Genomic DNA, 10,904 nt, shown 5'->3' with positions numbered 1-10,904 from the left:
TAACCGGAGGCTCACCTTCTTACCTATACATTGTCGAGAGTGTAAGTGAACGCCAAAATTCGATGAATGCGCAGTTTTTTACACGCACAGGAATGAAGAAACGCGTCTAATGATTGAGGGATGGCATATTGATAATAGTGGTAGCGCATGTGTGAGCCAACCGTCGATTAACTTGCATAAAGATGAAATCAAATGCCCTAACAGTTATCTTCCACGTAGACACCCACATGTGCCGGATCGATAGGTTCGCCTATTGCCAGAGCATGCGCAGATAAGTTTTCGTGCAGTGCGAAACTACGCAATCGGCAGAATCTCCCCCGAGGCATTGCGGATCCTAAATACAGGCAAAATTCATAAGGCAGACAAATGCGTACAAATACTCTGGTTCCCTGCCCACACGCCCCTAGGTCACCCGGAGGTCAATCCAAATGAAGTGGCCCACAACGTGGCTCGAGGTCTCACGTTCCGGGCCGCGTTAGAAGAAAGAGCCACCCGAACGGACTCTCCCGCGGCCGTATGAGAATGGGACAATCGGCTCACTAAATTCTGTGAGATTACTCAACATTACCGAATGCAAAGGTGAGACAACCAAAGCTAAATCGGGCCCACTCCGTTTAATGGCGGCAGCTATAAACACGAACATACACGAACCCCGTCATCATGCCCCACATATCATGTATTATACCCAACGAATATGTGCCAGTATTGTAACATCAGAGCCACGCTCGATCACATCCTATGGGCATGCCCAGCATTAATCAGCAATACTAGGGTCGCGACCTCCAATGAAGGCCTTCGGGTGCATTGGCGGATTGCGCTGCTCAGTTCGGGCCTGAACAAGCAACTCTCGGCGATCCAGCAGACCGAGGAAACTGCCAGAAGACACGGTGTCTCCGTTAGCTCCTAGGTGGGAGCCCAGCACAGCAATCTGCCGGAAATTAATAAAAATTTTATATTTTGTTTCTTTCGTTTCCGCCGTTGTGCGCCTTTTCAGATGTTAGTCGGCGTTTGCGGTGTCGTGACTTCCTTCTTGTGTCCGTGTTTGCACGCCCTGTCTTTTAGAATGAATGTCTTGTAGCTTTTATGATATTTCGTTTTACTAAATTATTTTTTTCACTTGGATTTTATTTTCTGCTTTGGCGGCGCGAACTGCACTTACATACAACTGTTTACTTTATATACCTTATTTCCTTTAAAATTTTCTAGTTTTGTTGCTTATTCTTTACTTTCCGTTTGGACGGCGAAGATTCAAGAGCAATCCAGCCGCCAAAAGAAGAAGAGCGTCGCGCGAGACAGGCGCTTACAACGGCGAGGGCCAACAAGGGACGACGCTCAACGCAGGAACGGGCTCCTATGAGCTGCGCTCTAAAGCGTAACGATCCGGCCAAATTTCGAGAGGCATTCAAAGTAGGTGGCTGACCAGGTCTCTCTTTGTATTCAAAAGCGAGGCCCGTGAAGGCCTTCCAAAAATTGCCACGGCCGACGGTATTGCACGTCGTCCAGGCGGGGTATTGGGAAAAGTTTTCAACTAGCAATAGTCGCTCCTCAGTTAGAACTTCATTGGATGCGACACTGCCTCTGCGCAAAGCTGGTTACGTTTCTTCTTTTGTCGGGTTGTCCCTTCCGAGGGCCTAGCGCACCATACTAGTGGACGGTAAAATGACTTAGTCTGTAATATTTAGTTTATTTATTAGAGAAAAATGATTTTTGTATAGCGTAATTTGGGCGCCTCATTAGCATAAACCTTTTAGTTTTAAAAGCAATAATCACGCACCCATCGGTGTGGATAGCATGGGTGTGGGCTGTGTGCAGGCTTCGCACGTGGAAACATTGGTGTTCTTGCTCGAAGCCCTACTACAGCCCTACTACAGTGCTAGTTCAGTGTAGCCCTACTTAGACTTACTGTATATGCTACCTTTTAGCATATACAGTAACTCTAGCCCTACTGTCCAACCAGCGGCCCAACCAATGCGAGATATACATGATGATGATTATAAATGAGGACTAAAGCTTTATTAGATGCGAAGCATCTAATGGCGGAGCTCAATCCGGTATGCGGCGTGACCACCCTTACTGCGCATGCGCACACCCTCTCCACCACACACCTCCTCTCCACTCCCCTCTCCCCCTCGCCATCCCCCCTCTGAAACGCGGGCTCGACATGCCGAAACGTTGCTTCGCATCGCCTCATGGTCCGCTTTAGCGGGAGATGGTGTCATTTTAGTGAACTTTTTTTTTAAATTAACTGGTGACTCCGGCTGAAAGCCCAGGGAGGCGGTGGCCTCCACAGTCCAGGTCACCACCAACATTTGTACGGCTGAAGCTTGAAGCTTTATTATTGGCACGGGTAGCGAGTGACACTGTTTACTATCACCCGGACAACCCTGTCAAGAGCCGGTGCGAGTTGTCTGAAAACCATGCTAAAAATTTTAAAAATGTATATATTTAAAAGGGATTGAATGGGATGAGAAAATGCTTGTATATGATAGAGTGGACATAACGGTGCGTTATAAATTAAGATTGGAGTTACATAATTAGTAGAAATTAAACGTCACAGTTTGGCCGCAACAGCGAAGCAATGAATGCGATGGCAATAAGTTAGAATGTCACACGAAGAACGGCAAGCAGCTCGATACTTGCAACGCGCCGCTCGAGCGCAATGAACTGACGAAAAGAACACGCACAGGACGACCACGTATACTATAGTAACATCGGTCACAGCTCGGTACTTGCAGCGCGCCGCTCAAACGCAAGAAAGGACCCTCCAAAGGAACGCACAGGTATAGGCACCGGGCGCGGGGCGAGTTTGGACTGGTGGCGCCTCTTTCGGTGGAGGCGCGAACCTAATGGCATGTGAGTGCCAGAAAGGAGCAGGCGCTTGCTGCGGGGACGCGGTGTTGGATGTTGGCTGCGCTTCATTGTGCTCTCGTCGCTTGTGTCCTGCGCTACCGGAAGGCCCAGGGAACCAAGCCCTAGCAGACAGGCTGCGCTTTAGGCTGCACAAACAGCTATGCAAACATGGATAAAGCTGGGGAGTACATCTAGTTCCATCGGTTCCCGTCCGCAATCACCGTCGTCGACGGCCTTGTTCGCGCACCGGCCGCCAACGACGGCCCTCGTTGCGTCAAGCTACATGAAATACATAGACTGAAGATAGCTGTTGAAATATTAGAATCAGCGACGCATCGAAAAGTAAAGGAAAGCAAAACGGGAACAGGAGTTTGCAAGATGTACAACGGAGGAACAACATGTGCAATCGGCCAAGCATTGCGCAAAGAAAGCCGAAAATCGAATAGGAGACGTAGGGTATCCTTTTCAAATGTTGGGAGACAATGTTAACGTGTAGCCAGAATAACAAGGTATTAAATATTCGGCAGATCCCATGCCTTGTGGGAATTGGTTTCATGCGAAGCAGTCAGCGAGTAGTTCTATGCTGCACTTTTTTTTGGTGTTGAGACAAGCGTTACGAGGTGGATCTACGTGTTTTTGTAAGTGCAGTAGTTGTGTACACATCGTGGTCTTACCAGGCACGTCGACTACACTGGCGTTCAAAGGGTAACTTATGGTCTGACGTAACGTCAGCACCCACGTTACAGCACAGTATTTTCGCAGTGAAGTGCACTTTACGATGCATAATAATAATAATATCTGGGGTTTAACGTCCCAAAACCACGATATGATTATGAGAGACGCCGTAGTGGAGGGCTCCGGAAATTTCGACCACCTGGGTTTCTTTAACGTGCACCTAAATCTAAGTACACGGGCCTCAGACATTTTCGCCTCCATCGAAAATGCAGCCGCCGCGGCCGGGATTCGATCCCGCGACCTTCGGGTCTGCACTTTACGATGTGATTATGTGAACATCATACGTAACTTTCGTTTGCGTATTCCTCCGGGGTCGAGAAACGCTTCAATATAGCTTGCTGAATCATATAGGAATACAAATGTAACGTTTATTACACTGCTATAAAAGCAGAGCAAACACTGGAACCACAGACGCTAACCTGACATGACGCCTGTATCATAGGAGTACATATGTAGTGTTTATTGCTTTGTTATAAATTTAGATAGCCAGCACCACAACCACAACTGACGTTGCACCGATATTACACCTGTATAGGGTGTTTTTCTAAAGCAGGTTCGAGACCTGGCGTGGCTCTGTGGTAGAATACCTGACTGCCACGCGGAACCATTGGGTTCGATTCCTGCTGGGATCCTAATTTTTATTCTCTGCATTCGTTGGGTCAACGCTGACGTTGTCGGTTTTTCTTAACGCGCTCGCATTTTAATTACCAATGTCTGTTCTCGCCGTTCCTGGGTAGATATAAACTCTCAATCACCTGTGGCGCATACTCGTATACCGATGCCCGTGGTAAACGGGTATGTGCCACACGTGTCTGGAGGAAAGGGTTTGACGACGTACGCGACAGGATTTTCATTTTATTCATGTCATGAGCAGACAGTCATATTCGTCAAATCCGCTTACCCTCCCATGCCAGTTTTGGTCTACACCAAATTAAGGAGGCGATCACGAGAGCACCCAGACGTAGGCGGCTAGATAAACAGGTGCCTAGATAAAAACGCTCAAAGTGCCTAGGCTTCGTTAAGAAATGCTTCGCATTTAAAAAATAGAAATGGTGCTACTTACATCTAGCTCCACATCGTAGCTTATCGCGTTAAGCTTCGTCTGCGGGGTGCACTTTGCAATGCTATTTGCACTCGTTGTCGCCTTATTCCGTGATGTCGTGCACGTGACCCGCTTCGTGCAAGCGGAGACCCTCCTCTAGAGCAGACGCACGAAAACGCATACGCCAGCTGGTCAAGTCTTTGAAACTGCAGCGCAAAAAATCTGGCAGCGCCATGGGTGCACTTGCGCTGTCAGGACTCGCCTTCGCGCCAGGGGCCCTCCAAACAATAATGAGGAACAGCAAGTTTGGCAGTTAAAATGCAAAGATGCTTATTTTACATCGTGTCGCCAATCGGGCCTGCCTCATTTGCAGTCCCGAAAGGGAGGAGGCATCGTGCCCCCTCTGGTCCGTCTCCGAACGAAAACAAACGCATACAAGCACAGCACCACGCAAAGAAGCTGATTCGTTTGATGTTCCGACAGCGCTCATCGGTGTGGACATGAGAGAGACACCGTGTCATTCTTTCTAGATGACTTGGAGACCATGAAACGCACCCACGACCGCAAATGACTGCGCGGGAGCCTGCCTGAAGCCCGACGACGGGCCGCGTTGTCTGAACACATGTCCGAGAGTCGAACGGTTCGTGCATTTTTCAAAAGAACACTGTTGCTGCCGCTTCTCTTTGCCTCTCGGCAACAAACGCAACAGCATACAGCTTCGAATTGCTCAAAAAGAAACGCCGCACTTCTCTTCGAATGCGGGCCGAAAGTAGCAGAGCCTGCCCTGCTCCGCGTCGTTTGCTTCACATGCCAGTGCTGTGCCTGCTGCCGCTTGGGGTGCTTTTCGGGAGGGGCGTAGCTGGCGCCTTACGACGGCCGCCCGGTGCCTACACACAGGACGAGCGCGAACTAACAACTGTTACGGTTGTTACCTCTACGTGTTTGAGCAGCGCGCTACAACCCAACGCTCTTAGACTTTTGTTTCTGTAAAAGTGCGGCGCGTGGAGTGACCTCTCCGCGTCTCCTGCCGCGCGGTGGCGTTTGACGCATTGTCTACTCGGTGTTACACATCGTGAGTGGGTACAGAAATGGGCCACTTTTTTAGCGCGCTTCTCAAGGGCAGCTGAAGGAAAATGTAGGAGCGTTGCTTTAGAGCGGGCCCTTCTGGCAATCTCGCGGGTGATACTACACACACTGAAGCGTCTCCGAGTTCTGCGTGCCGTTAGCGTTAAATGATGTATATAAATAGCTCGCCATTGTTTTTCTAAACAGTCGGTGGCGCGTGGCCGAGTTGTTTAAAGGGGCCATGACACGGCCGCCCAAAGATTTGTGGTTTTCAGCGAAAACTAGAAATAGAGGGTCTATTATGCCTATAGAGATTTCAAAAGTGGGCCGTAAAAGAGTACTTCAGTGCAAAACAAGCCCTAGAAGTTGCCGGCTGTAAACCCCGCCCACCGCCGGTGACCGCCATTTCGAAATGGCGCGTGTGACGTCATGTGCAGCACGGAACGGAGCCGTCATCTTCTACCAAAGTTTCAGCTGCTGCAAATCGTTCAGTTTCAGTGCCAAGCTGAAGAAAGCTAAAATATCTTCATATCCCCGTGCAGCTGACCACGGAACAATATCGTTCGTCGCAATGCAGACGCTTGCACAGCTAGCTGCTTGTTACGTCACGGCTTGCCAGTGCACCAGTGTTGCCTGACTCTCGGGTCGCTCGCGTGTTTATAAAAATGTTCGATTATAAATTAAGGGCAGGGTTCTGTTTGGTGTCACAGAAGTCTGGCAACTTGGGGCACACCACAGACGCTGGCAAAATACTGAGAAGCGCGAAGCGGTTCGTTGGTTACGTGCGCCCCAGTGACACGGGCACGGACGCACGCCAGCCCCGAAGGGGCAGACGCGCGGGCTAAACAGCGCGTGACCGAGACCCTGCCAAGCGGCCATACCACGATTAGGTTACCGCGCCCGAAGGGCGCAGAGGGCCTTCACTGAGCAACAGGGAAAAACTGTCCGCAACTTTGCACGCGTCCGTGCTATAGCGTCCGTGGTGTGCCCGTGTTGTATCACTGGGGCGCACTGCCCCAAGTTGCCAGACTGCTGTGACACCAAACAGAACCCTGCCAAATTAAGTGCTCGACCAAATGCGCTAAAATTCCACCAGCTTATTTGTGAATGCACAAAGATTAATCCACATAACACAGATTATGATCGAAAACTGGGTGTCATGCCCCCTTTAAAGCAGCGCTCTCCGGAGCGAGGGGTCACTGGTTCGAGTCCCGGTGGCGCGCTTCGAAAATTTCTTTCTTCTGATTTATTTTTCCTTGTGGCTTTTATTTATATATACATATATATACATATTTGGGATATTACGGCGACGGTGACGGCGAAAACCGTCCGAGATTGTCCATAGAATTGCTATCGCAATAATATAAACAACAACTAGTGTGAACGGTTCAGTAAAGTGGTACGATATTGACGGTTGCGGTCCAAGTGAACAGTTATATCAGCGATTAATGCTTGATGTCGTCAATGTGTGACATCACTATGGCGTAACAGATCGCCAATAGGTGTGGCGCCATTATGACGTCGTCGTCGTGACATTCCTATGACGTCGCATAAAATGACGCGACGTGATGAAGTCATCACAATATATCATCGCATGGTCAATTGTGTGTCAATCCCGGAGACAGTGCAATTCCAGGTGAAGCGCAGAAACTTGAAACATGAGTGCGTAACTACACGGGGACACAAGAAGACAGGGACGGAAACAGTTATGCGCTTGTCCCTGTCTTCTTGTGTCCCTGCGTAGTTACGCGCTCGCATTTCAAGTATCATGAATCATTAATTAGCCCAGTCAGCCAATCTGAGGAGTGCAGGAAGCTTCAGATCCTGGAGGCAGAGCAAAACCATGTTAGGTACAGAAAGCCTTCGGGGGGGGGGGGGGGGGCAAGGATCAATACATCCACTTAGAAGAGGATGGCTCACAGTTAATGACAAGTTTATCAACCCAGTCAGCGCGAGTGCCACTTTCAGACGCCTATGTCTTGCATTAAGGCCGCTTTACTACGCAAGTGTTTTATGTAGGGGTCCACCTAGATTTTACTGACATCATTTCCGTCACGGATGAAACGTCAGTAAAATGCACACGAACAGATGATAAAGAAAAACCAGAAGAAAAGACCGTTGATTTCAATAACCTGCGAATCGAACCCACGACCTCTCGGTTCGCGACGACAAGTGCTCGGCGCTCTACCACTGCGCCACCGACGCAAAAAGCACGAGGCTTTACAAACGTGCCTTATATCTCTCACACCTCCCTTTAAGTGATACTGGCAGGTCGGTGACGCCGGCTCCCTAGATATAAGTTCCTCAAGACTCCAATAAAGTTCTTTTCTATAATCGATTCTTTACAGTACATTTTCTTATACAAATATAGGCGCAATATATCCTTTACTTCTGTTTTGCGCCGAAAACCGTAAATTCTTGGGTGACCGTGTCATGGCCCCTTTAAGGTACAAGCGCGCCCCGTAATGGGCGTCTGAGCCGTCTACTGGTGAGTCATCTGCCTTCAGTAGCTCTTAAAGTTCGGGCGAATATAGACCTTTTATGAGCATGATGTCAGGTAACCGCCACCGCCAGCGTCTCGCAACTTGTTACGGTCTTAGCGCAAGAGGCGTGACCGAATATTGGAGAGAAATTCAGCAGTAAGGAAAGCAGAGATAGTTGGTATGAACGCATTGTGTAATAACGCAAAAACACACGGACACAGGCAAGTGTGACGACACTGGCCCCTTCAAGTGACGTTTATTTTTCAGAAAGACAACGTACGTACAACGCGCAATGACACCGTCCAACAGCAAAATATAATCTTCACTTCACTTTCACACTTGCAGCCCTCAAAACCAGCAAACCGAGTTCCTTATTCAACAGGGACAAAGGCGGGTGCCTGATGCGTTTATCTCCCAATCTTGCAATGGAAAAAGCTTCGGCTACCCCTCTAGCTGTTTGATCTCCGTGTTGAAATAATAAGGCTGCGTCATTAAAACACGGGGTTACATTTGCAAGTGAAGGGACAGGTGGCTACTTGGCCTGCATTTTAAGGAAGAATGGCGTTCACGGAGCCGAACGTTTACGCAACGTCCCGATTGCTCGACATATGTGTGACCACATGACATTGGTAATTGGTATACAACACCTCTCTTGTTGCATTCTACAAAATAATGGTATGACGCATGTCACATTTTCTAGACAAGGTATCACTTCCTTTGTTGTTGATACGTTCAAGCGCGGGGCACACGCGGCTAAGTTTCATTTCGGTGGAACATATTACATTCACATTGTATTTTGTGCAAATCTTTTTTAGGTGATGTGAGAGGCTATGAACATATGCGATGACAGCCACTTTCCTCTTCTCTGATTGGCAACCTTTTTCTCGATTCCAATAGGTGATTTAATGTTCTCTCGCACTTTGCTAACAATGACGAGGACGGGAAACATGCTTGCGTTAATCGAGCAACCTGGCCTTCAAGACTTTTCCTCAACAAGTGACCGCACGTATCCGACAGTGCAGATTTAAAACAGGAAAAAGCAATGCTGTTCTGAACTAGTTTTGTATGGGAAGATCTGAAATTCAAAGTAGGTTTTTCAGATCTTGGTGCAGGAGACAAATTACTGAAGCACGCTAACGTTTCCTGCTAGAGTGTACTAGAAGCGCTTCTAGTGCAATCTACTTCCTACGCTAGATACACAGAATTAACAAAGACGGCGATCGCTGCCGTGACGGCTTCTTGCACCAAAATCGTGATAACCTGTGGGCCCTTATATGGGAAGCGGCGCATTGATGTATTGCTGAGAGTACAGAAAGCTGCGCATCCGCCCTATTGGACGAGGGATCGAACGAAGTCGCCGCCTTGCGGCTACTGGCTGAACCACGTTATAGTGTGGATCAGAGTTTTTCAATGATACCAACTGCGAAACTGTTCCGAAACCCGGGCATGCTCATGGCCGATTCTGCGGGAGCCTGCAGATTGTCGCGCTACCTGAAAGCAGCAATACAAACACTAGGTCGTCGCGGCACCACCCCTGCGTGTACTCCTCGTAAGCAGCTCAACGCCGCACGCAGCGCTGGCGTCGCCGCATCGTCTCTCACGAAGCCGCATGAGCACAAAATGAGTGCCAGCTTTAACGCACAGGTTACGCGTCTTTTAGGTGTAGGTTATCCTCGCGTGGCAGTGGCCACTGTCGCTGAACGTTTAACGAAGTCCGTTTTGTTAAGTCTGAGCATGGTTGCAGACAGCAATAGAAAAAAAAAACACACCGTAGGTATTCCTTACATTCATTGCGTATCTCACAGGATAAAGAAAGTGGGAAGAGATACGGCGTTAATGTTGTTTTTACGGCTGCCAGTAAGCTATGTAGCGCTGTGCAGATTAAGCGAGTAATAGACAAGAAGCGGACTGACAATTGTTCCGTAAAACACACCAATAAATTCACTGACTACCGTACAGGTGTGGTGTATAAGCTTCCCTTTAGATAACCAGGGATTATTGGAAGATAAGAGATCGATAACCGGAGGCTCACCTTCTAATCTATCTTTACATTGTCGAGAGTGTAAGTGCACGCCAAAATTCGATGAATGCGCAGTTTTTTACACGCACAGGAATGAAGAAACGCGTCTAATGATTGAGGCATGGCATATTGATAATAGTGGTAGCGCATGCATGAGCCAACCGTCGAATAATTTGCATAAAGATGAAATCAAATGCCTGAACAGTTATCTTCCACGTAGACACCCACGTGTGCCCGATTGATAGGTTCGCCTATTGCCACAGCTTGCGCAGATAAGTTTTCGTGCAGTGCGAAACTACGCAATCGGCAGAATCTGCCCAGAGGCATTGCGGATCCTAAATACAGGCAAAATTCATAAGGCAGACAAATGCGTACAAATACTCTAGTTCCCTGCCCACACGACCCTAGGTCACCCGGAGGTCAATGCAAATGAAGTGGCACACAACGTAGCTCGAGGTCTCATGTTCCGGGCCGCGTTAGAAGAAACAGCCACCCGAACGGACCCTTCCGCGACCGTATGAGAATGGGACGATCGGCTCACTAAATTCTGTGAGATTACTCAACATTACTCAATGCAAAGGTGAGACAACCCAAGCTAAATCGGGTCCACTCCGTTCAATGGCGGCAGCTACAAACACGAACATACACGAACCCCGTCATCATGCACCACGTATATCCTGAATTATACACAACGAATCTCTGCCAGTAT

General features: G+C 48.6%; 1 non-coding gene across 1 annotated transcript; it reads right to left on the bottom strand.

The window, feature by feature from the left end:
* Positions 1-1,448: 1,448 nt before the first annotated feature.
* Positions 1,449-1,590, bottom strand: LOC119398076 (U4 spliceosomal RNA). The gene has a single exon (XR_005184753.1). It is a non-coding gene; the product is annotated as a U4 spliceosomal RNA (small nuclear RNA).
* Between the last annotated feature and the right edge of the window lie 9,314 nt (positions 1,591-10,904).

Source organism: Rhipicephalus sanguineus, chromosome 6, assembly GCF_013339695.2.
Source record: "Rhipicephalus sanguineus isolate Rsan-2018 chromosome 6, BIME_Rsan_1.4, whole genome shotgun sequence".
Taxonomy (NCBI): Eukaryota; Metazoa; Arthropoda; class Arachnida; order Ixodida; family Ixodidae; genus Rhipicephalus; species Rhipicephalus sanguineus.
The sequence above is the reverse complement of the archived record's forward strand: the minus strand, read 5'-3'. Positions and strand labels throughout refer to the sequence as shown.